General features: G+C 23.1%; 17 non-coding genes across 17 annotated transcripts; all 17 read left to right on the top strand.

Annotated features, from left to right (window-relative positions):
- Positions 1-16142: 16142 nt before the first annotated feature.
- Positions 16143-16261, top strand: LOC147658721 (5S ribosomal RNA). Its single transcript, XR_015293272.1, has one exon. It is a non-coding gene; the product is annotated as a 5S ribosomal RNA (ribosomal RNA).
- Positions 16262-16413: 152 nt separating this feature from the next.
- On the top strand, positions 16414-16532 carry LOC147658720 (5S ribosomal RNA). The gene has a single exon (XR_015293270.1). It is a non-coding gene; the product is annotated as a 5S ribosomal RNA (ribosomal RNA).
- Positions 16533-16683: 151 nt separating this feature from the next.
- Positions 16684-16802, top strand: LOC147658719 (5S ribosomal RNA). The gene has a single exon (XR_015293269.1). It is a non-coding gene; the product is annotated as a 5S ribosomal RNA (ribosomal RNA).
- A 152-nt stretch (positions 16803-16954) lies between these two features.
- Positions 16955-17073, top strand: LOC147658718 (5S ribosomal RNA). Its single transcript, XR_015293268.1, has one exon. It is a non-coding gene; the product is annotated as a 5S ribosomal RNA (ribosomal RNA).
- Positions 17074-17224: 151 nt separating this feature from the next.
- LOC147658717 (5S ribosomal RNA) lies at positions 17225-17343 on the top strand. The gene has a single exon (XR_015293265.1). It is a non-coding gene; the product is annotated as a 5S ribosomal RNA (ribosomal RNA).
- Positions 17344-17494: 151 nt separating this feature from the next.
- Positions 17495-17613, top strand: LOC147658716 (5S ribosomal RNA). The gene has a single exon (XR_015293262.1). It is a non-coding gene; the product is annotated as a 5S ribosomal RNA (ribosomal RNA).
- Positions 17614-17764: 151 nt separating this feature from the next.
- Positions 17765-17883, top strand: LOC147658715 (5S ribosomal RNA). The gene has a single exon (XR_015293261.1). It is a non-coding gene; the product is annotated as a 5S ribosomal RNA (ribosomal RNA).
- Positions 17884-18034: 151 nt separating this feature from the next.
- On the top strand, positions 18035-18153 carry LOC147658714 (5S ribosomal RNA). The gene has a single exon (XR_015293259.1). It is a non-coding gene; the product is annotated as a 5S ribosomal RNA (ribosomal RNA).
- A 152-nt stretch (positions 18154-18305) lies between these two features.
- Positions 18306-18424, top strand: LOC147658713 (5S ribosomal RNA). The gene has a single exon (XR_015293256.1). It is a non-coding gene; the product is annotated as a 5S ribosomal RNA (ribosomal RNA).
- A 152-nt stretch (positions 18425-18576) lies between these two features.
- LOC147658712 (5S ribosomal RNA) lies at positions 18577-18695 on the top strand. Its single transcript, XR_015293255.1, has one exon. It is a non-coding gene; the product is annotated as a 5S ribosomal RNA (ribosomal RNA).
- A 151-nt stretch (positions 18696-18846) lies between these two features.
- Positions 18847-18965, top strand: LOC147658711 (5S ribosomal RNA). Its single transcript, XR_015293253.1, has one exon. It is a non-coding gene; the product is annotated as a 5S ribosomal RNA (ribosomal RNA).
- Positions 18966-19116: 151 nt separating this feature from the next.
- LOC147658710 (5S ribosomal RNA) lies at positions 19117-19235 on the top strand. Its single transcript, XR_015293251.1, has one exon. It is a non-coding gene; the product is annotated as a 5S ribosomal RNA (ribosomal RNA).
- Positions 19236-19386: 151 nt separating this feature from the next.
- On the top strand, positions 19387-19505 carry LOC147658709 (5S ribosomal RNA). Its single transcript, XR_015293250.1, has one exon. It is a non-coding gene; the product is annotated as a 5S ribosomal RNA (ribosomal RNA).
- A 151-nt stretch (positions 19506-19656) lies between these two features.
- LOC147658708 (5S ribosomal RNA) lies at positions 19657-19775 on the top strand. Its single transcript, XR_015293249.1, has one exon. It is a non-coding gene; the product is annotated as a 5S ribosomal RNA (ribosomal RNA).
- A 151-nt stretch (positions 19776-19926) lies between these two features.
- Positions 19927-20045, top strand: LOC147658707 (5S ribosomal RNA). Its single transcript, XR_015293248.1, has one exon. It is a non-coding gene; the product is annotated as a 5S ribosomal RNA (ribosomal RNA).
- Positions 20046-20197: 152 nt separating this feature from the next.
- On the top strand, positions 20198-20316 carry LOC147658706 (5S ribosomal RNA). Its single transcript, XR_015293240.1, has one exon. It is a non-coding gene; the product is annotated as a 5S ribosomal RNA (ribosomal RNA).
- Positions 20317-20467: 151 nt separating this feature from the next.
- On the top strand, positions 20468-20586 carry LOC147658705 (5S ribosomal RNA). Its single transcript, XR_015293238.1, has one exon. It is a non-coding gene; the product is annotated as a 5S ribosomal RNA (ribosomal RNA).
- The last annotated feature ends 1411 nt before the right edge of the window (positions 20587-21997 follow it).

Below are 21997 nucleotides of genomic sequence, written 5' to 3'. Positions count from 1 at the left end.
AAAAGAAATAACGAAACAAAAGAACGTCCCAATTCATCAAAATATTAAGAATGAAAAGCAAGAACTGATTTATGAAGTCAGTTTAAATTTATTTAAACTTATTTATTTATTTTCAAAAACTTTAACTCTAGCATTTTTAATAGTTTAGATTTTGGATGATAGCCACTTCACGATCTTACGATGGACCATCCTTAGAAACCATTCTTCAACACGATTATTAAGTTCTTTTTAATTTATATTTTCACTAAAAATAATATATGAATTGAAGAGAAACTGGTGACAGTTTTCAAAATTACAATTATTCAGTCTAGATAATTTAGATTAGATCAATAATTAAAATTTGGATACAAATTTGCAAATCAGAAAGAATTTTAAATCAGTTATATTTGAAATAAAGTTCAGATCATAATTAAAATTCAGATATAGATGTATAGATCAGAGCATAGCTTAGAAGTCAGATAAAATTCAATTAATCAGTTGCAAACAGTTAGAATTAATTATCATTAATTCATTAAAAGTTCGCAATATAATTAATTGTATAAGCTTACAACCATAATGGCTTAACTAAAATCCAAATAATGTGATTATTGCATATAAAGGGATGCTTCAATTGAATATTATCGCTCAAAAGACTATTTACGGTTGTAGCATTGTACAATTGTTTATATTATGAGTTTTGAGTCAGTTGAGTCAAGATGATTGACTGTAATTGTTTTGCAATTGATAATTGAATTTCGCGGTTTCGATATTTCATATCTAACTGATTTTTGTAGCGATTAAATGCAATCTCTCTGATGTTTAACTGCGATTTGATCTCAATTCTAAATATGATTTTAGAAAGTGTTGCGGGGCTTAATTTTCTCTCTAATAATTATTTTCGATGAAAAAATATAACTTAAGAGAAGATGAAAAGAACCAACTGTGCGTGAGGATTAAGACCTTTATAATCGTTTCTATGGTTGATATTATGTGGTTCGTTCGCAAGACATTTGACGCGCAAGTGTGAAGGTGGCCATTGCTATTATATATTAGTATTATTGAAAGTTTAGAAAATGTGAGAGAACTATTTGCTCATTAATAAAATCTAATTATTTAAATCTAAATTGTTGAAAATGCTAAAATTAAAAATGAAATTCAAATTATCTTGGCTGCTTCACAAGTCACTTTTGATTTTTATCTTTAAATGAAACTTTAAATTGAATACATTAATGTAAATAATGTAAATTAAAAACACAGAAATGAATACATTAACGAAAATGATATATTTTCTTATTCTGAAATATTCGTAAATCTCGAGGGGGAAAAAAAAATAGTTTAAAATATAAAAATAATACAACTTTAAAAAATTTAAAAAATTATTTATATCAAAAAAATTTATATAATTTAGCGGCTAAAAAGATATAGAATTCATGAATTATATTATTCAAAATATGTCAAATTAAGTACAGTTTATATATCACTCAATCCAAAAATTCTATTATTCGAATATACTTGTTTCTTTATTAGTTCCGATAATCGAAATTTTATTATATTTTATTTTGCGCATTTGAAATTGAGAGAAATTATATATATATAAAACTATGATCATATTAATATATTAATTATAATTATTATTTATTAAAAAATCGGTAATCATTGATAATGATTAAAAGAAATAATTACAATAAATCAATCGGAAATCATTAATAATTCAATATTTATTAACCATGAAATAATTACAATTTTAATTATAAGTAAATAATAATTTATTTATAATAACAATATTTTTTTTTAAATATTATTTTTTTAATTTTGGATTATAGTTTGAGTAAATTATTTATTTACTTTAATAAGCTTATAATTATGAGTATAGTTTGTTTTTAATTTTGCGTTTATTTTATTTCTTATTTCAAACATTTTATTTCATATATATCTTATAAATCTTTAGAATATATATTATTATTTATTAAATATCAAAATAAATTCTCGATTGAAGATAAGATTAAAGAAAAAAATTTTGTTTATCAAGGAATAACAATTGAGTGAGAAATTTTAAATTCAATTGTTCTTTACAAATGAAATGTACACAATTGAATGTATACAAATTAAGTGATATTATTTTCAAAATCAAAAGAATTTGTTATCATGAGGTAATTTTTTTAATTTTTTGAAATATTTTTGGATCTCTAAATTGAAATTATTTTAGTTAATATACTTCTTTAAAAAATTACATTAGATTTTTTTCTGTAAATTTTGTTTTATGATAATAATAAAATAATACAAATAATTCATAATCATTCAATTGATTATAAATGTACTAATTAATAATTATAGATGAAATATTTAGAACATCTTACAATTAAAAGGTAAAAGTTAATGTGATGATCAAGGATTTTTTCTTTATCTTCATTGAATTAGTCTGATATGTCATTGCACTTTTTGAAAATTCTGTAAACTAGGTTATTCTATATGATAATTATTTGATTTATGATTATGATTATTATTAATAATATATAATATATAATATATTATGATTATTATTATATTATATATTTTATATTATTATTATTTTTAGTAATCAATTAATAATTTAGATCAGAATGATAATAAAAATTATTTATTCTGTACATAGCGAAAAAACGCGAATAAAGTAACATAAAAAAGAGGATTTTGAATATAAGAAATTAGAAAATATATGATTTTTTATTTTATCGCGGAATTTCTTTAATATTACATACAAGAGAAAAAATATGCATAAAATACGAAGAGATTATTCATGGGTGATAGAAAATTATAATAGATGTATTTTGAAGTTTTGATGAAAATGATGTGTATTTGAGGTAAAAATATATTTTGCAATAAAGTAAAATAAATTATTACATTTTTGATAAAAAAGTAAAATAAGGATAAAAAATAATAATTTTTGAAATATGATTTTGCAAGGATCATTGAAATCTATAAGATAATTTATAAGATATTTATAAAATATGTTATTGCTTTTTTTATGCAATAAAATTTTACATACAATCTTTGTGCAGAAATTGAATTTGGAAATTTGAAACAAATCATTATTTTCTTATAACAATTATTATTTTTTTATATGATAATATACAATATTGATAATATTATATTATAAATTTTATATGTAAGTAAGAAATTCATATGTTTAAAAATTAAAACATATATGATACTTTACTAATAAGGTAAAGTATACTAAAAATAATATACCAACGAAATTACCTATATGCATATGCAGTTTAAAATGCATAATCTTCATTTTATTAAGAATAATCTTTAATTTATTAAGAAGATATTATAATTTTTGAGCAGGTATTTATGTATATATATATTGTATTTTTATTTTATTTATAACCTATGAATAATATTATCGGATTAACCGGTCATTCATTTATCCGACCGGAGAATATAGCTAACCCTATAAGGCTCGGTTAAAGGAAGTTTACTATACAGGATATCCCACAAATGATGGCACAACTTTGAAAAAGATGTTTATATATTAAACATAAAAATAAATCAAAAATATAGAATAAAATTATTTCATTTCATAAATCAAGTTTGAAAATTATTCCAACATAAATGAAATTATTTAATTCCGGATTGGAATGAATTATTGATAAGTGATTATATGTGAAAATAAACAAACGGGGCAACATAGAATAAAATTTTAAATTATTTTTTATGAAAATCGAGATTAAACATATATAACAAGAAGCTATGTAATTAGCGAATTTTCAAATTTAAAAAAAAAAAATATGAAAAACATTATTATTTTTATAAAGAAATTATATTATAAAATATTTTAATATTTTCTTCATAACATTCTTTTAATATTTTTTTTATAATATTTTTCTTTAAAAAATATTTCACATTTAGACAAAACAGATATCCTATTTTATATACCAAAATTTTTATATATATCTAAAAATTTCATTTTTTAAATTACATTATAAAGGGTTAATATATAATTATCTCGAATTATTTACATAATATGTATTGTCTTAAATAAATATTTAAATATTTCAAATTCTAATTGATTAAATCTAATTTGATCTTGTGAATTATTTTAAAATCTTTTGTTTCGATTAGTTTGATTGAATATAGATTAGATTATGAATTATGAATTTTGATTCATGATATTTGATAATCAAAATGTTAAATTTTTCAAAGATTGAATTTTGTCCAATTGCCAAATGAATTTTTATTAATATAGATATTTATGTGGTTTTTTATCACTTCACATTAAATATGATGCAAATATGAAAGATTATCCAAAAGTTATTGAATTTCGTGTCTTTAAATCGAAATAAAACACAAACTACTTAAGATATTTCAAATTTTTTTTTAACATATTATAATATAATTATGGAACACGATATTATTTTTTCATAAAATCGATTTGTTTCGTTTAATCCTTTTATAATAAAAATAGTTATATTTCATTTAATAGTATTATTATTTTTGAATCATTTCTGAATTATTAATGTAAATTTACAAAACTATTAATTAGAACTTCATTTATATGAACTCAAGAAAAATAACTGATTCGTATAATCGGGTAAAAATTAATTATAGATATAATAAAAGTGCATTGATTATTTTTTCAACTTTTCGTTACTTGAACAACCAGAATTGTTCAAGTAAGTAAATTTAATATATACAGTTTCTTTTTTTTTAGAATTATATATGCATTAGTTTATTATCTTTGTTTTTTTTATTAACAAATGTTCATATAAGTATATGAATATTTGATATATAAATGGAATTCTATTATTAATCATTTGCACTATTTATGTATATAACAAATTATATTACAATGTTCAATTATTTTGAACAAATAAAACTATAATATTAATATATATTGTTATGGTGATTTTTTTCATAAACAGTAAGTCACAAGGTTTATGATCTCTGTATTCAAGAAAAAATTCTCGCAAGAATCTCAATTATTCTCGCATGTTAACCTATATTAAACTTAAAATGGAGGATCTAAGATAATTGCAAAGCATAATGCTGTTTTTGAATATAATATTTATGTGACATTTGCAATTGTATATTTTTTAAAAACTTTTTGTATATTAAAAATATTTAAAACACTTCAATCTGGCTAAAGTGTAATATAATCCTGAATCCATGCGTGATATATTCCAATCTTCGAAGACTAAACAAAATTTTAATAGTTGAGAATAAAGTTACTTCATTAAATTATTTTAATAATTTATTTTTCAAAATATTGAATAATTGTAAAAATAAATTGCCAAGATTATATGAAATGTAGATCAATTATACCGAATAAATGTTATTCTATCACTTTAAATAAAATTATTACTTAAAATAACTTTAACTTTTTTTATAGTCCGTAATGGTAGTAATGGCATTCAACATCATCTTATCTTGACAAGACTTTTGGCAAACAAGTCTATTATTTGCAACACTAATTTCAAATTTAATTAAAAACTTTCTTCTATCATTCAGAAGATATCATTGGTTACAGTTTCCTTACAGATTTTTCAAAAATTAGTATGAATGGAGAGTTAAAATCCATCATCGTGTTCTGATGACATAACATAACTTGTATTCCAATTATTAGATATGATTAGTACGTAAATTATATAAATCTTGATTGTATTAAATGTAAATTATTGAGAAACAGTGGTTTCATATAATCCATTTATAAAACAAAAAAATATCTTATTTTTTCATCCATTCAAGAAGAAGATTCTCTTTTGAAGAAGCATCTCATTTATATATCTATCTAAATGATATATGATATATTTATGATTTTTAAATGATTTTTAAATGATTTTTAAATGATAACGATATATTTTACCATTTATCCAGCTATTTGTACGAATAATTATAATAATATAATTGAGACTTTTGATAGTCTAAAAATCGTCTATATTTTGTATACCAAGTAAGTTGATATGCAAAAATGTTGGTTGAGGCTTATTTATTAAGATATGGTCAATTTAAATTTGTTATATGAAACAGAAAGAAAAAGACAGTGATAATGATGAAGTGAAATATCTATCTTCGTCATTTTGTTTATTCGTTTTATCTTCATTTCATTTCATTCAACATATCGATTTTCCAATGTCTCACGAATATTCATTAATACTTTGTATAGTATTTTATCGCTCCTTGAATAAAAAAAACATCAATATAAAAGAATAGTATTAAAATAAAAAATAATATAATTATATTGAATTAATACATATTGAAATATAATAGTAATTTGTGTTTTATTTAATTATATTCATTTTTATTTAATTATATTTAAAAATATGGCATTTAATTTAGATAACTTTATATTTGTATGTATCAACATTTTTCATCCCATTTAGAATTTCGAAACTTGTTCTAAATATTTGTAACACCTTGTATGTACGAGTTGGTTAAGTGGGAGAGTTTCGTCATTGCGGTACACCGCAATTTTCGACCTCTAATTTTATGGTTTTTCGCGGCAGAGCTAGCAAGAAGAGGTTTGGCTCTCTCGACCAGAATCGTGTACGATGAAATACCTTTTGCATATATTTACCTGCAATTATCTCGTCACGTTACTCTACAGACCGATTATTTTTTTCTTATTTTTTTCTCGTGTCACGTGAAAAAAAGAGCATTCTTATTTCTTTCTCTTTCATCCATTTTCCGATGATCAAATATTTTTAATTAAAAATTGAAAATATATTCAAATAATTGTTTGTTTTTGACAGAATATAATCTAACCTATATAACCTATTCACCGCTGATCGAATTTCTATAATTTTATTATTTACGTTTATTAAATTATTTTCATTTTATTTACAAAATCTTTTTCCGTTAAATTGTGTATTAAGTCCATTTTTTTCAGAATCTTAAATAACAATTTTATATACAATTTTATATATATACAATTTATTCAATTATATATTTACCATTTTATTCTTTAGTCTTTTGCCATCTTTAGATATGACATGTATATAGATATTAGAAATTTTTGATTTTTATTAATCTATTTATTTTTTAATCCGTTGTTGTGGATAAGTATTGAGTCAATCACAATCCTTTTATCAAAAAACATTTCTTATCAAATGTGAAATCAATTCTTTTTGAAATCAATATTTTTATTATTTTTTGAAATATAACTTTATATGTATAGTTATAGTCGAGGAAAACTTTAAATTATAAAATAAAAAAATTAAATTTTAATTTATTATTCTATTATAAAATATATTCTAAAATAAAATTATATTCAAAAAATGAAAATATAATGAAAATTTGAAGGTTGATTTTACATATTCAAAGAAATTTTTCAAAAAAAAAAAAATTATTGTATACATTGCTCTGAATATAGATAAATTTTTATCAATATCAAGATTTTAGGTAAATTCTTTTTTGCAAGATGATATACATATAAAGATTTTTGTGATTGACTATATTTAGAAGATTAATTTAATAATCGATTATTATAATTTCGATATAATTATAATTTCAGTTTATATTCATATATTATTTATCTCTTAATTAAAAATCTTAATTTATGCTCAATCTTATTCTATTTCTTATTATTATATTATCAATATTATAGTAAATTGTTATGATAATTTAAATATTTCTTTGCTATAAAATTTTTATATTAAAAAACTTTTATATTAAAAAATTAAATATATGTTTATTTTTCCTTTTTTTTTTTTTGAACGATTTTTCATTCCAAAAATTTTTGCAATGTAAGAACAAAAATAAAAGTCAATTTTGATGAATGAATGAATAAAGTAATTTCAATTAAACTGTATCTATTTCATTTTTGTTACATTAAAGATCTATATGATCGTATCTTGCTATAATACAAAGAAAAAAAATAATACAAAAAAAATTTTTTTTCTGTATATAAATAATTGATAAACTTTTAATTGATTTAATCACAGTATTTTTTATATATTTTGTTATATTTAGGCAATAAAAGTTGTTAATAAAATATTTTTTAATAATTTTGCTAGAGAGATAATAAAATCTTTTTTAAATTATACAATCTATATTTCTATAATCTAATCTAATCTAAATAATAGAATTTTCATTATCATTGGATATAATCCATTATCTAATATCCGAACATATATAGTTTTTTATTAATCGAACATTTTATTATTTGATATATTTTATTATCTATTACTACACTATTATTACTCTATTTGCGATAATATAAACAGACGTTTATCATTACCTCAATTTCGTTGTAAAATAAGTCTATTATTTTATTATTTCTCAAAATATGAATAATTTATCTAAGAAAGGTTTATGTTCTATTATCCAAACGATTTTCTGTATCTATTAGCTTGAATAATGAAATAATTTTACTACATATTTACTACATATATTATATATGCTACATATATATTAAAAAAAAATATTCATATTTGAATTTAGTTTTTTATTGATTTGAAAATAGAATCTAAGTTTTTATTTATTATTTATTTTTTATTATTTTTTTATACCTATTAGAGTACTCATTTTCTATTAGAGTATTCAAAAAAAATTTTTTGAAAGATTCATATGAAGTATTGAAGAATAAAGCATATTGAGAATAAAAAAACTTTAGCATAGATTGAAAATTTAATCTTAGTTTATTTTTAATATCAATTATTAATAACTGATTTACTAGTAGTTTCTTTTTAGAGTTTATAATTTAAATAAATAATAAATTTTTGAATGTCTTTATTCAATTTTCATACATACTTCATAACAAAAATATGTCAATTTTTTATCAATAAATGACATAATGAAACAAAATCTTGCATGTTTGTCAAATAAAATGAAAATCTAGAATTTTCAAAAGATTAAGCGTTTATAAAAATAGAAAAACGAAAGTGTGAAATATCTCTTATTAATATCGAAAAGCAATAATAATTCAATCATAATGTTAATATAAAACAAAAAATAATTATTATCTCAAAAATGGTTAAGATTAATGTTTTTTTAGGCTTTTTTATTCAATATATTATATTGAATATAGTATGCCCTGTATACTATATGAAACTTGAAACTTTTTCATATTTATTAGGATTTTTTATCATATTGTGGAACCAGTTTTTCTATACAACGTTGAAAAATTACCATCCGACTTGCAATAACCATATTCGCGTCACACTTAGAATTTCTTTATGAGAGCCATATCTTCGCTTTGAAAAGTCTTTTTTATTGGTTCTAAAACATGAAAGTCCCAAGAGAAAAGATCTGGATTATATAAGAAGTATTACCATATTTTCCACTTGAATTTTTTTAAATCTTAAAATTTAAATCTTATTTTCAACAGATGCTATATGTTTCACGATTAATAAAAAATAAATAGCGATTACGATATGGCGAATATAATTTCAAAATAATAAAAAAATATTGTCATTAAGTTTTGTCATTAATTTGCATCTTATTTTGCAATGCATCTTATTTTTTGTTTTTTTTTTATTATGCAATAATAATTTAATATACAAGTTTTTTTTAAACTTTGACAATGTTCTTTTAATAATATATTTTTCTAAAGAAAAAATATCATATAAATATATACCATTAAAAGTATTAAAAAATTATAACAATAAAACAAAATAATAAATAATATAAAATAATAAATAATATGCAAACTATGATCAACAATATTTACATGTAATAATTGTCAAAAATTCACAATTTTTCTATAATTCTAATTTTAAAATATCTATTTATCATTTTTTATCAGAAAATAGCAATAGAAAATTAAATCAAAAAATCATAAAATTCTTTAAAATTCACTTTGATTTTGATTTTTTTTATTTTAAGAAACAAGGTGAATATTTGAAATGAAATTGTAGTTGAAATTGTAGAAGTATTGTAACATATACTCACGACTATTACATGTAAATGTTGTTAATTTAGTTATATTTTATAAATACTAATACGCATTATTAAAGGAAGGCTGAAAATCATAATAGTATAAGTTCAATAGAAGATAGAAAGTAAAACTGTCTTATAATTTCACATTATTTTGAATTATTTGCTACAAGTTATCTCAACATTTTAGTTATAACTATATATATATAAATAAAGTTATAAATAAAGTTAATCCAAAAATATAAAAAGATAAGAAAAAAAGTTATTCTTTTCTTAAATATTAATTTATAAATATGAATTTTTCATTGAAATTAATTTATATTATTATTATAATTTTCAACTCCCTATTTATCGCTTATTTCACATTTCATTTGTTATAACTTTTTAATAATATTTCCAATGATAATTTTTATATGATATACTTTTTTCGTTTTTATTTTGATTTATAGAATATATTGTCAAAGTTTGCTTGAAAAAATTGAGTATATTTACAATTTTATTTCAAATTCTAATGGAATAAATAAATTTATTAAATGTTATTATATCTTTTCTATCGACTATATCTATATGTACCTAAATATGTAATTCGTTCTGAATAAGTGAATTTATTAGAACATCATGAAAAATACAACATCGCTTTTGATTTAATATAAATGGAAACGAATGGAAATGTTTATTATCTCTCATGCTATCTCTCATGCTATCTATGTGCACAATAAATACTTGAAATTTTCTACAAAGTTTCGTACCGACTACAGATTTATTACCCATCTTCCATTATTCTTCCTTATCCGTGATGCGATGTTCGAATTATAGAAGATTTCTAGATCTTTTATATTATCTTTTCTTTTTTTTTGGCTATTAAATGAACGAACGATTCTTTTTTCTAATGATCGCTTTTTTTTAAATCAATATCTACTTTATCCGATTCACTTTCGATATGTTGTTTTACGAATTTAAATATTTATTGTTACTCGTTTATAGTTTTCTTTCTTTCGTCTCGAAGTTAAAAACATATGGAATTTTATGTGCTTTTATTAGAATCGAAAATTTAAAAAATAAGCTTTAGATATGTTTTGCTTTTTTAATAAATGGATTACAATGGATTTTACTTTTCCATACCTTTATATATAAGATAAGTTTGACAAAGAAGTAAAATGAGATGAAAAACTAAAAAATTTTCCAATTTTCAATTATTTTGATTGCATATTTTATATTCATATTTATATAAAATATATCAATTATTATTTTTTGTTTGTTTTTCAAAAAATTAAATTATATATAATATAAAAATTGTATATTCGAAAATATTTTCGAAAACCTTTTATATATCTTTTAAATAACTATAATTTATTGATATCAAAAAATAATAATTTTTTCAAATACAATGCATTATATAATGTTCAGAGATTGTATTTATGTTTTAATGAAATATTATCTTATGATTATTGAAAAAACAAGTGAGTCATGATTTTTTGACATTTAGGTTAGATAGCTCGATTTTTTACGAGAGAGATGACCCATCATAAAATTATATATCTAATATATATATATTTAATATATTTAATATATATTAATATTTATAATATTTATAATATATAATTAATATATATTTAATCCAAACGCCATTCCAGATTGCTCTTTCTTAAATGAAGGAGAATGATCAGGATAAGATAGAACAAAATATTACTACCATATTAATAAAATTAGAACCAAAATATAATAAGAAGTATATAATATAATAAGAAATGTAATGAAGAAGATAGAAATAACAAACATATTATTGAATCAGATTATTAATAAATAATATTGTTAACAAAAATATACATGTTTTGTTTATAGAGAACATTCGTGAATTGTTTATTTAATCCGTATAATTCATATCTATCTTAAATGTAATTAAATACGAAAATAACAAAAACATAGAATTTCTTAATATCTTTCAACTTAATAAATATAAATATAAAAATAAATAAATATAAATAGACTATATAATTGACTTTTGTAATATACTATATTGTTTTTTTTTTAATAAAAAAAAATAATTTAATAATTATAAATTGCATATGATAAAGTTAAATGACAAACAGACTATTAAGTTAAACTACTAAATAACTCTCTTTATTCATTATTAACATATCATTATTAACATCTATTTTCCATTCTCTATTCTCTATTCACTTTTTCTATCTCTTTCCTATTATCTATTTTTTCTCTTTTTTTTTTCATTATATTCAACCTCTTTTTTTTCTTTCATTCTTCTTTTTCTTTCCATTTTCTTTTTTAAACAATTAAAATATTAAAAGATTACAGATATATAAAATTATTTAGAAAAAGGATTCTTTAAATAAACAATTTCCAATCTCAATTTCCTTTTCACTTGATTAATATCAAAGTTATGAAATTATCTTAAGATCCCAGTTTTGCTCCAGTTCCTTTCACCTTTACCTAGTTTATCTGAAAGCCTGTTGGAAAGATTAACCGTAGCGGATATTCCTGTAGTTTGTGCTTGAATTCTTTTTCCTCTCTTTTTCTTCTTCTTCTCTGATTCTATGTTTCAAGAGAAATTTCAAACAATCGACCGCAAAAGAGAAACAGAAATAATACCCAGTCAGGTAATTATAATAAAGAGATTGAAACAAAGAAGTAGTTCATATTTATCTTGTAATTATTTTGCACTTGAATTAAATAGCGATAAAAACAAATATATAATTTTGCATTCGTGTATATTAATACTATTGATATAAAAATTTTTTTTTTCAAATATAATTTTTTTACAATTTCTTCATTAAAATTTTAATCGTACAAAAACATTATTTATTATAAAATGTGTCAAAAATCGTGATATAAAGTAATGATTCTATATAAATATAGGTATGTAGAATATTTGTGATATAATATGCAAAAAAAAAATCGAAGTAAATTTTTTTTCATTTAATATTTCGTGTTTGAAAAAATAAATTTAAAAATTTGTCAGGTATTTAGGTAATATAAAAAATATTACATATAATATATGTATATATTATGAATGTATATATATATATAACATATATAACATATATATGTATATGTAACATATATATATATTATGAAGATTTTATGTGATTATGGTTATACCACTTATACAACTTTTCAAGAAAAATTTTGTGTGAAGAAAAATTTTTTCAAATATTCAACTTTTCTTTTGTATACATTCAGTATAAATGTTCCTACTAGTATGCATAACCATTTTGAATTTCGTTAAATTTTCCATTGTTTCATAATTTCTTTTCAAAAAATTAATATTTACTACAAAAAATTTCGATTTTTATATTAGTCCCGCATTAAATATATTAAATGGATGATTCAAGGAATGAAATTTTTTTTTTCTGCTTATTTTTACATTATTAAACATGTTACGATTTGTTAGAATGATCTTGATAATATTTTATGTTAATCACTAAATTTATTATATGCAGTTTTATTAAATTTAAAAAATACACCAATAATAATAAGAAATTTATTTAAAAATAAATATCATGGAATTCGAACATTTCAAAGTTATATATAAAATTCATTATAAAAAATATTATATATAAAAAATTTAGTTCATGAACAGAATTATACAATGCCATTAACATTTCAAATATTAATATATTGTCAATAAATATCTAAAATTAATAATTAAAAATTTAAATTTTATTTAAATTAAACATTTAATATCAGTTAGAAGAATAAAATTATGCTTAAAATTTTTTTGAAATAAGTTCAATTTTGAGAATGTATCAAAAATACACTAAAATGAAATTTAAAAAATTAATACGTTATTTATGATCTATATTATTCATTTTCTTTTAAAAATGTTCAAAAAGATAAATAATTCATAAAAAAAAATAATCATGAAAATATAGAGCTCGATTTATAAAAAATAAAATTAAATCTATTATTTTTGTATATTATGAAATTTCTTTTATATATATATATATATATATATATATATATATATATATATATGAAATTCCTTTTCTTTATATATATATATTGTTACATATAATATATATATATATATATATATATATATATATATATATTATGTATTATATGTATATGTATTTATTAGTTTTATTATTATTATTATTATTATTTAGTATTTATTATTAGTTATTATTATATATATTAATATACAACTTATATGTATAATTTTATATTGTAATATGATATTGTAATATGATTAAATAATTTACAGATTTTAGCTGTCGTTCATTTTTTATTAAAAAATTAATAATAAGAAAATTTTACATATATCAATGAATAGAAGATTAAATAAAATATATGGCAAAAATAATCGACAAGTATGCGAAATGAGGATTTTAATCAATATTTGAATAATTTAATGAATACAAAAATATTCATTATTTTAAATAAAAACAATCTATATGTTCATAAAAATCGTAATTTTTCTTAAATAAAAATTCTGTCAAATAATTTATATAATTTTATAAGTGCCGTAAGAGAAATACTCTTATGTTTTTCCACAATCTTTTATATTTTTGTCTATAATATATTGTTTATATTTAATATTAAAGATACGAATAGTTTCGAAACATTCAATTTAATGAACAAATATCTGATAGATTTTTAAATTCATTTTTTTCGAAAATAAAGCCTTAAAAAGTTATTTCTTTTTTTTGACATTTATATGTAGAATTATTGCAGGCTAATTATAATATAATTTCTGAAACAAGTTATATAAATGTCCTTCTGCGAGTTATTAAATAATTAATAATAAAACATAACGAAAAAAATTCATCAAATTATTGTTCTATCTATAAAAAGTATCTGTCTAACTATAAAAAAGTCGTAAATAATATCGTAATAAAAAATTCATAATAAATCGCGTTACTACGTAACGTTTCATTGATTTTAAATTTCAAAATGAAAAAAATGTATGCAGAGTATTTATTTTTTAACATTTCTATTCAAAATAATGTAGATACTAAGCAAATAGCTTCTTACATACAAATATCCATGTTTGCTATATAGATCATATTCAATCATAATAATTCATTATTTTACTAATTCTAAATTTTTTTTATATAATTATAATACAGATATACAAAATAAATTTAAGTAAATATAATTTTATTTATACAAAAAAATAATTGAAATAGTAATAGTAATTGAAAATTAAATAAAATTTTGACTAAATTAAGAATTATTTTATAAATACATTATAATTATGATAAATATTTGATATATTATAATTATAATAAATCATTTTGCATAGATTTTATCATTTTTTTCTGGCTATTTGTACTTAATATATTCCTTACACTAAGGCTACTTACATCAATTTTTTATTTAATAACACAAGTCAAGAAGACAATAATATTTTTTAAAAAATTCTCAATTAGTTATAATATTACAAGTATAAATATTATAATAATTCTTAATCAAATTTTTGGGCTTAAATTATTAACTTTTACTAATGAAATTATTAAATAATGATAAGTATTATTGTTTAAACAGATCAAATTAAAAATTAGAATAAAAAAAATACTTATTTATATAAGAAATGATCCTATAAAAAAATTTTAATACAGGGAAATTTCCATTAATTGATGCGCGATTACTCAAGATTTCGATTATCCGTCTTCTATTTATTAAAAGATATATTTAAGCATAAAAACAAAAAATTGCAATCGGAAATTATTTTTAATTAAAAAATGTAGTTAGTACAGAATGAACATTCAAAATTCATTTCGATTGATTATTTCAATACAATATTAACAAAAGACAATTGCCAAACTATAGAAACTCCCAAATGTATTCGTACAATTAAATATACAATTTTATATACTCGTTCTCTAAACTTTTGTATCTATGAATAATTATATTTGTAAGATTTCTTCCCTCAACTTTTGGATATTAATTAAAAATTATTTATATTAGATAAAAAATATTAAATAAATAGAATTATTAAAATACTAAATTCATAGAATTGTAACTACATACTAAAAATATTAAAATTGATTAAAAAATTTAATATAAATGAAAAAACATATTTCTCGTTATCTACTACATCTCGATTAACCAATAGATTTATATGAAATGACTATTCCTCATTTAAAACGGTAATCGATATCTTATTATAATTTAAACACATTGAATTTTATGGGCTTCATTAAAAAACATAATAAGATAATATCATTTATTATACTATTTTAATCAATACGAATTTAAATGATTGTTCATAAATATATCCATTATCGTTTTCAAGTCATATCTATAACGGGTATTTTAAGAAAAGAACTATTGCTTCTCGAGCCAACGACCATACCACGTAGGAACTACTGGTTCTCGTTCGATCACCAAAGTCAAGCTACGTCGGGCACGGTTAGTACTTGGATGGGTGACCGCTTGGGAACACCGTGTGTTGTTGGTTTTTTTTTTTTTATCTTAGGACGTATTTTGTCCGTATGTGTGGACATGAATATCAATTTGCACATATTTTTTTAACTTTACAAATTTCTAATTTTATCGTATTCAAATCATATTTATAACACGCATTTAAAGAAAAGAACTAATGCTTCTCGAGCCAACGACCATACCACGTAGGAACTACTGGTTCTCGTTCGATCACCAAAGTCAAGCTACGTCGGGCACGGTTAGTACTTGGATGGGTGACCGCTTGGGAACACCGTGTGTTGTTGGTTTTTTTTTTTTATCTTAGGACGTATTTTATCCGTATGTGTGGACATCAATATCAATTTGCACATATTTTTTTAACTTTACAAATTTCTAATTTTATCGTATTCAAATCATATTTATAACACGCATTTAAAGAAAAGAACTAATGCTTCTCGAGCCAACGACCATACCACGTAGGAACTACTGGTTCTCGTTCGATCACCAAAGTCAAGCTACGTCGGGCACGGTTAGTACTTGGATGGGTGACCGCTTGGGAACACCGTGTGTTGTTGGTTTTTTTTTTTTTATCTTAGGACGTATTTTGTCCGTATGTGTGGACATCAATATCAATTTGCACATATTTTTTTAACTTTACAAATTTCTAATTTTATCGTATTCAAATCATATTTATAACACGCATTTAAAGAAAAGAACTAATGCTTCTCGAGCCAACGACCATACCACGTAGGAACTACTGGTTCTCGTTCGATCACCAAAGTCAAGCTACGTCGGGCACGGTTAGTACTTGGATGGGTGACCGCTTGGGAACACCGTGTGTTGTTGGTTTTTTTTTTTTATCTTAGGACGTATTTTGTCCGTATGTGTGGACATCAATATCAATTTGCACATATTTTTTTAACTTTACAAATTTCTAATTTTATCGTATTCAAATCATATTTATAACACGCATTTAAAGAAAAGAACTAATGCTTCTCGAGCCAACGACCATACCACGTAGGAACTACTGGTTCTCGTTCGATCACCAAAGTCAAGCTACGTCGGGCACGGTTAGTACTTGGATGGGTGACCGCTTGGGAACACCGTGTGTTGTTGGTTTTTTTTTTTTATCTTAGGACGTATTTTGTCCGTATGTGTGGACATCAATATCAATTTGCACATATTTTTTTAACTTTACAAATTTCTAATTTTATCGTATTCAAATCATATTTATAACACGCATTTAAAGAAAAGAACTAATGCTTCTCGAGCCAACGACCATACCACGTAGGAACTACTGGTTCTCGTTCGATCACCAAAGTCAAGCTACGTCGGGCACGGTTAGTACTTGGATGGGTGACCGCTTGGGAACACCGTGTGTTGTTGGTTTTTTTTTTTTATCTTAGGACGTATTTTATCCGTATGTGTGGACATCAATATCAATTTGCACATATTTTTTTAACTTTCCAAATTTCTAATTTTATCGTATTCAAATCATATTTATAACACGCATTTAAAGAAAAGAACTAATGCTTCTCGAGCCAACGACCATACCACGTAGGAACTACTGGTTCTCGTTCGATCACCAAAGTCAAGCTACGTCGGGCACGGTTAGTACTTGGATGGGTGACCGCTTGGGAACACCGTGTGTTGTTGGTTTTTTTTTTTTATCTTAGGACGTATTTTGTCCGTATGTGTGGACATGAATATCAATTTGCACATATTTTTTTAACTTTACAAATTTCTAATTTTATCGTATTCAAATCATATTTATAACACGCATTTAAAAAAAAGAACTAATGCTTCTCGAGCCAACGACCATACCACGTAGGAACTACTGGTTCTCGTTCGATCACCAAAGTCAAGCTACGTCGGGCACGGTTAGTACTTGGATGGGTGACCGCTTGGGAACACCGTGTGTTGTTGGTTTTTTTTTTTTTATCTTAGGACGTATTTTATCCGTATGTGTGGACATCAATATCAATTTGCACATATTTTTTTAACTTTACAAATTTCTAATTTTATCGTATTCAAATCATATTTATAACACGCATTTAAAGAAAAGAACTAATGCTTCTCGAGCCAACGACCATACCACGTAGGAACTACTGGTTCTCGTTCGATCACCAAAGTCAAGCTACGTCGGGCACGGTTAGTACTTGGATGGGTGACCGCTTGGGAACACCGTGTGTTGTTGGTTTTTTTTTTTTTATCTTAGGACGTATTTTGTCCGTATGTGTGGACATGAATATCAATTTGCACATATTTTTTTAACTTTACAAATTTCTAATTTTATCGTATTCAAATCATATTTATAACACGCATTTAAAGAAAAGAACTAATGCTTCTCGAGCCAACGACCATACCACGTAGGAACTACTGGTTCTCGTTCGATCACCAAAGTCAAGCTACGTCGGGCACGGTTAGTACTTGGATGGGTGACCGCTTGGGAACACCGTGTGTTGTTGGTTTTTTTTTTTTATCTTAGGACGTATTTTATCCGTATGTGTGGACATCAATATCAATTTGCACATATTTTTTTAACTTTACAAATTTCTAATTTTATCGTATTCAAATCATATTTATAACACGCATTTAAAGAAAAGAACTAATGCTTCTCGAGCCAACGACCATACCACGTAGGAACTACTGGTTCTCGTTCGATCACCAAAGTCAAGCTACGTCGGGCACGGTTAGTACTTGGATGGGTGACCGCTTGGGAACACCGTGTGTTGTTGGTTTTTTTTTTTTATCTTAGGACGTATTTTGTCCGTATGTGTGGACATCAATATCAATTTGCACATATTTTTTTAACTTTACAAATTTCTAATTTTATCGTATTCAAATCATATTTATAACACGCATTTAAAGAAAAGAACTAATGCTTCTCGAGCCAACGACCATACCACGTAGGAACTACTGGTTCTCGTTCGATCACCAAAGTCAAGCTACGTCGGGCACGGTTAGTACTTGGATGGGTGACCGCTTGGGAACACCGTGTGTTGTTGGTTTTTTTTTTTTATCTTAGGACGTATTTTATCCGTATGTGTGGACATCAATATCAATTTGCACATATTTTTTTAACTTTACAAATTTCTAATTTTATCGTATTCAAATCATATTTATAACACGCATTTAAAGAAAAGAACTAATGCTTCTCGAGCCAACGACCATACCACGTAGGAACTACTGGTTCTCGTTCGATCACCAAAGTCAAGCTACGTCGGGCACGGTTAGTACTTGGATGGGTGACCGCTTGGGAACACCGTGTGTTGTTGGTTTTTTTTTTTTATCTTAGGACGTATTTTGTCCGTATGTGTGGACATGAATATCAATTTGCACATATTTTTTTAACTTTACAAATTTCTAATTTTATCGTATTCAAATCATATTTATAACACGCATTTAAAAAAAAGAACTAATGCTTCTCGAGCCAACGACCATACCACGTAGGAACTACTGGTTCTCGTTCGATCACCAAAGTCAAGCTACGTCGGGCACGGTTAGTACTTGGATGGGTGACCGCTTGGGAACACCGTGTGTTGTTGGTTTTTTTTTTTTATCTTAGGACGTATTTTATCCGTATGTGTGGACATCAATATCAATTTGCACATATTTTTTTAACTTTACAAATTTCTAATTTTATCGTATTCAAATCATATTTATAACACGCATTTAAAGAAAAGAACTAATGCTTCTCGAGCCAACGACCATACCACGTAGGAACTACTGGTTCTCGTTCGATCACCAAAGTCAAGCTACGTCGGGCACGGTTAGTACTTGGATGGGTGACCGCTTGGGAACACCGTGTGTTGTTGGTTTTTTTTTTTTTATCTTAGGACGTATTTTGTCCGTATGTGTGGACATGAATATCAATTTGCACATATTTTTTTAACTTTACAAATTTCTAATTTTATCGTATTCAAATCATATTTATAACACGCATTTAAAGAAAAGAACTAATGCTTCTCGAGCCAACGACCATACCACGTAGGAACTACTGGTTCTCGTTCGATCACCAAAGTCAAGCTACGTCGGGCACGGTTAGTACTTGGATGGGTGACCGCTTGGGAACACCGTGTGTTGTTGGTTTTTTTTTTTTATCTTAGGACGTATTTTGTCCGTATGTGTGGACATGAATATCAATTTGCACATATTTTTTTAACTTTACAAATTTCTAATTTTATCGTATTCAAATCATATTTATAACACGCATTTAAAGAAAAGAACTAATGCTTCTCGAGCCAACGACCATACCACGTAGGAACTACTGGTTCTCGTTCGATCACCAAAGTCAAGCTACGTCGGGCACGGTTAGTACTTGGATGGGTGACCGCTTGGGAACACCGTGTGTTGTTGGTTTTTTTTTTTTTATCTTAGGACGTATTTTATCCGTATGTGTGGACATCAATATCAATTTGCACATATTTTTTTAACTTTACAAATTTCTAATTTTATCGTATTCAAATCATATTTATAGCACGCATTTAAAGAAAAGAACTAATGCTTCTCGATCCAACGACCATACCACGTAGGAACTACTGGTTCTCGTTCGATCACCAAAGTCAAGCTACGTCGGACACGGTTAGTACTTAGCACGTATTGTTATGATACGATATATATATTTGTAAATGTCTTTGAAATAGCAGACTATTTGAGATCTTTAATATTGCTTATAATATTATTTTATAAGTTATTTATTTATTTGTAATAAGCTTTTATACTTATAGTAATTGGAAATGAAATAGTTGGAAATAGGGAAATGGTAATGATAATAAAAAATAGTGAAATTGATAGTTATACTGATATTGTATTTGATACATAATTAATTTAATTATAAGTTAATATTGAAAACATAAAATTGAATTATAGAAGAATTAAATTTTTTAAAAATGTTTTTCTTCTAAGATTTTGAATATATGATAGATTAATGGCTTTTGTTTGTCGTGTATTCAATTATGACAATTTTATGTCTACTAATCAGAATTCTTTTGTATATGAAATTACATGAATATGTCGAAGAATCATATTAGTTTTTTATATTTTTTGCATTTCTATATTGTAAAGAATATTATATGTATTTCATGATATGTATGTATTTCAATTATCTATTATCTTGGATATTTTGCATATCTAATATTGAAAATTGAATGAAAGCTAAAGTTAGATTTTGAATTATTTATTATGTTACTTTCGCCTTTTATCCTTAATTTCAATCTCCTCAATCTCTTGTAAATTATTGTTTTCATTTAATGTATGTATTAATATATTATAAATAACAAAAATTAATTTTATATTGAATGTATTGATTGTAAAATTTAGTTAAATATTTTTAATTTTTGCTCTTAATTAATACTGTCATTAAATTTTTAATCTGTTTTTTTATCATTTCGCATAACGAACAGTTATTCATATGAATATTTTTATACTTTAGAAATATTCTTCTTTACTATTTTAATATTTTTCATGTTATATCAAAATTAATATATAACGCGTAATGTCAGTAAAGTTGGAACTTTTCGATCAAGAAATTAAATATGAGATAAATATAAAATATAAATATGAATAGATATAAAATATTCTTCTTATTAATTCAAAAAAAAAAAAACAAAATAAGGAAAAAAAATAATTTTATTAAAATTTCTGTCTTTATCTGTATAGAAACAGAGAATAATAATTATTATATTTGAAATCACATAAAAAATTAGAATAGAGGCTTATTAATGGCGAATATTGATTTTTTATAAATATGAAAACTATTAGAAAACGATTA

Source organism: Apis florea, unplaced genomic scaffold (assembly GCF_048593485.1).
Source record: "Apis florea isolate Af1SG1 unplaced genomic scaffold, ASM4859348v1 contig_1789_pilon, whole genome shotgun sequence".
NCBI lineage: Eukaryota > Metazoa > Arthropoda > Insecta > Hymenoptera > Apidae > Apis > Apis florea.
This window is presented reverse-complemented; position numbering and strand designations above follow the sequence as displayed.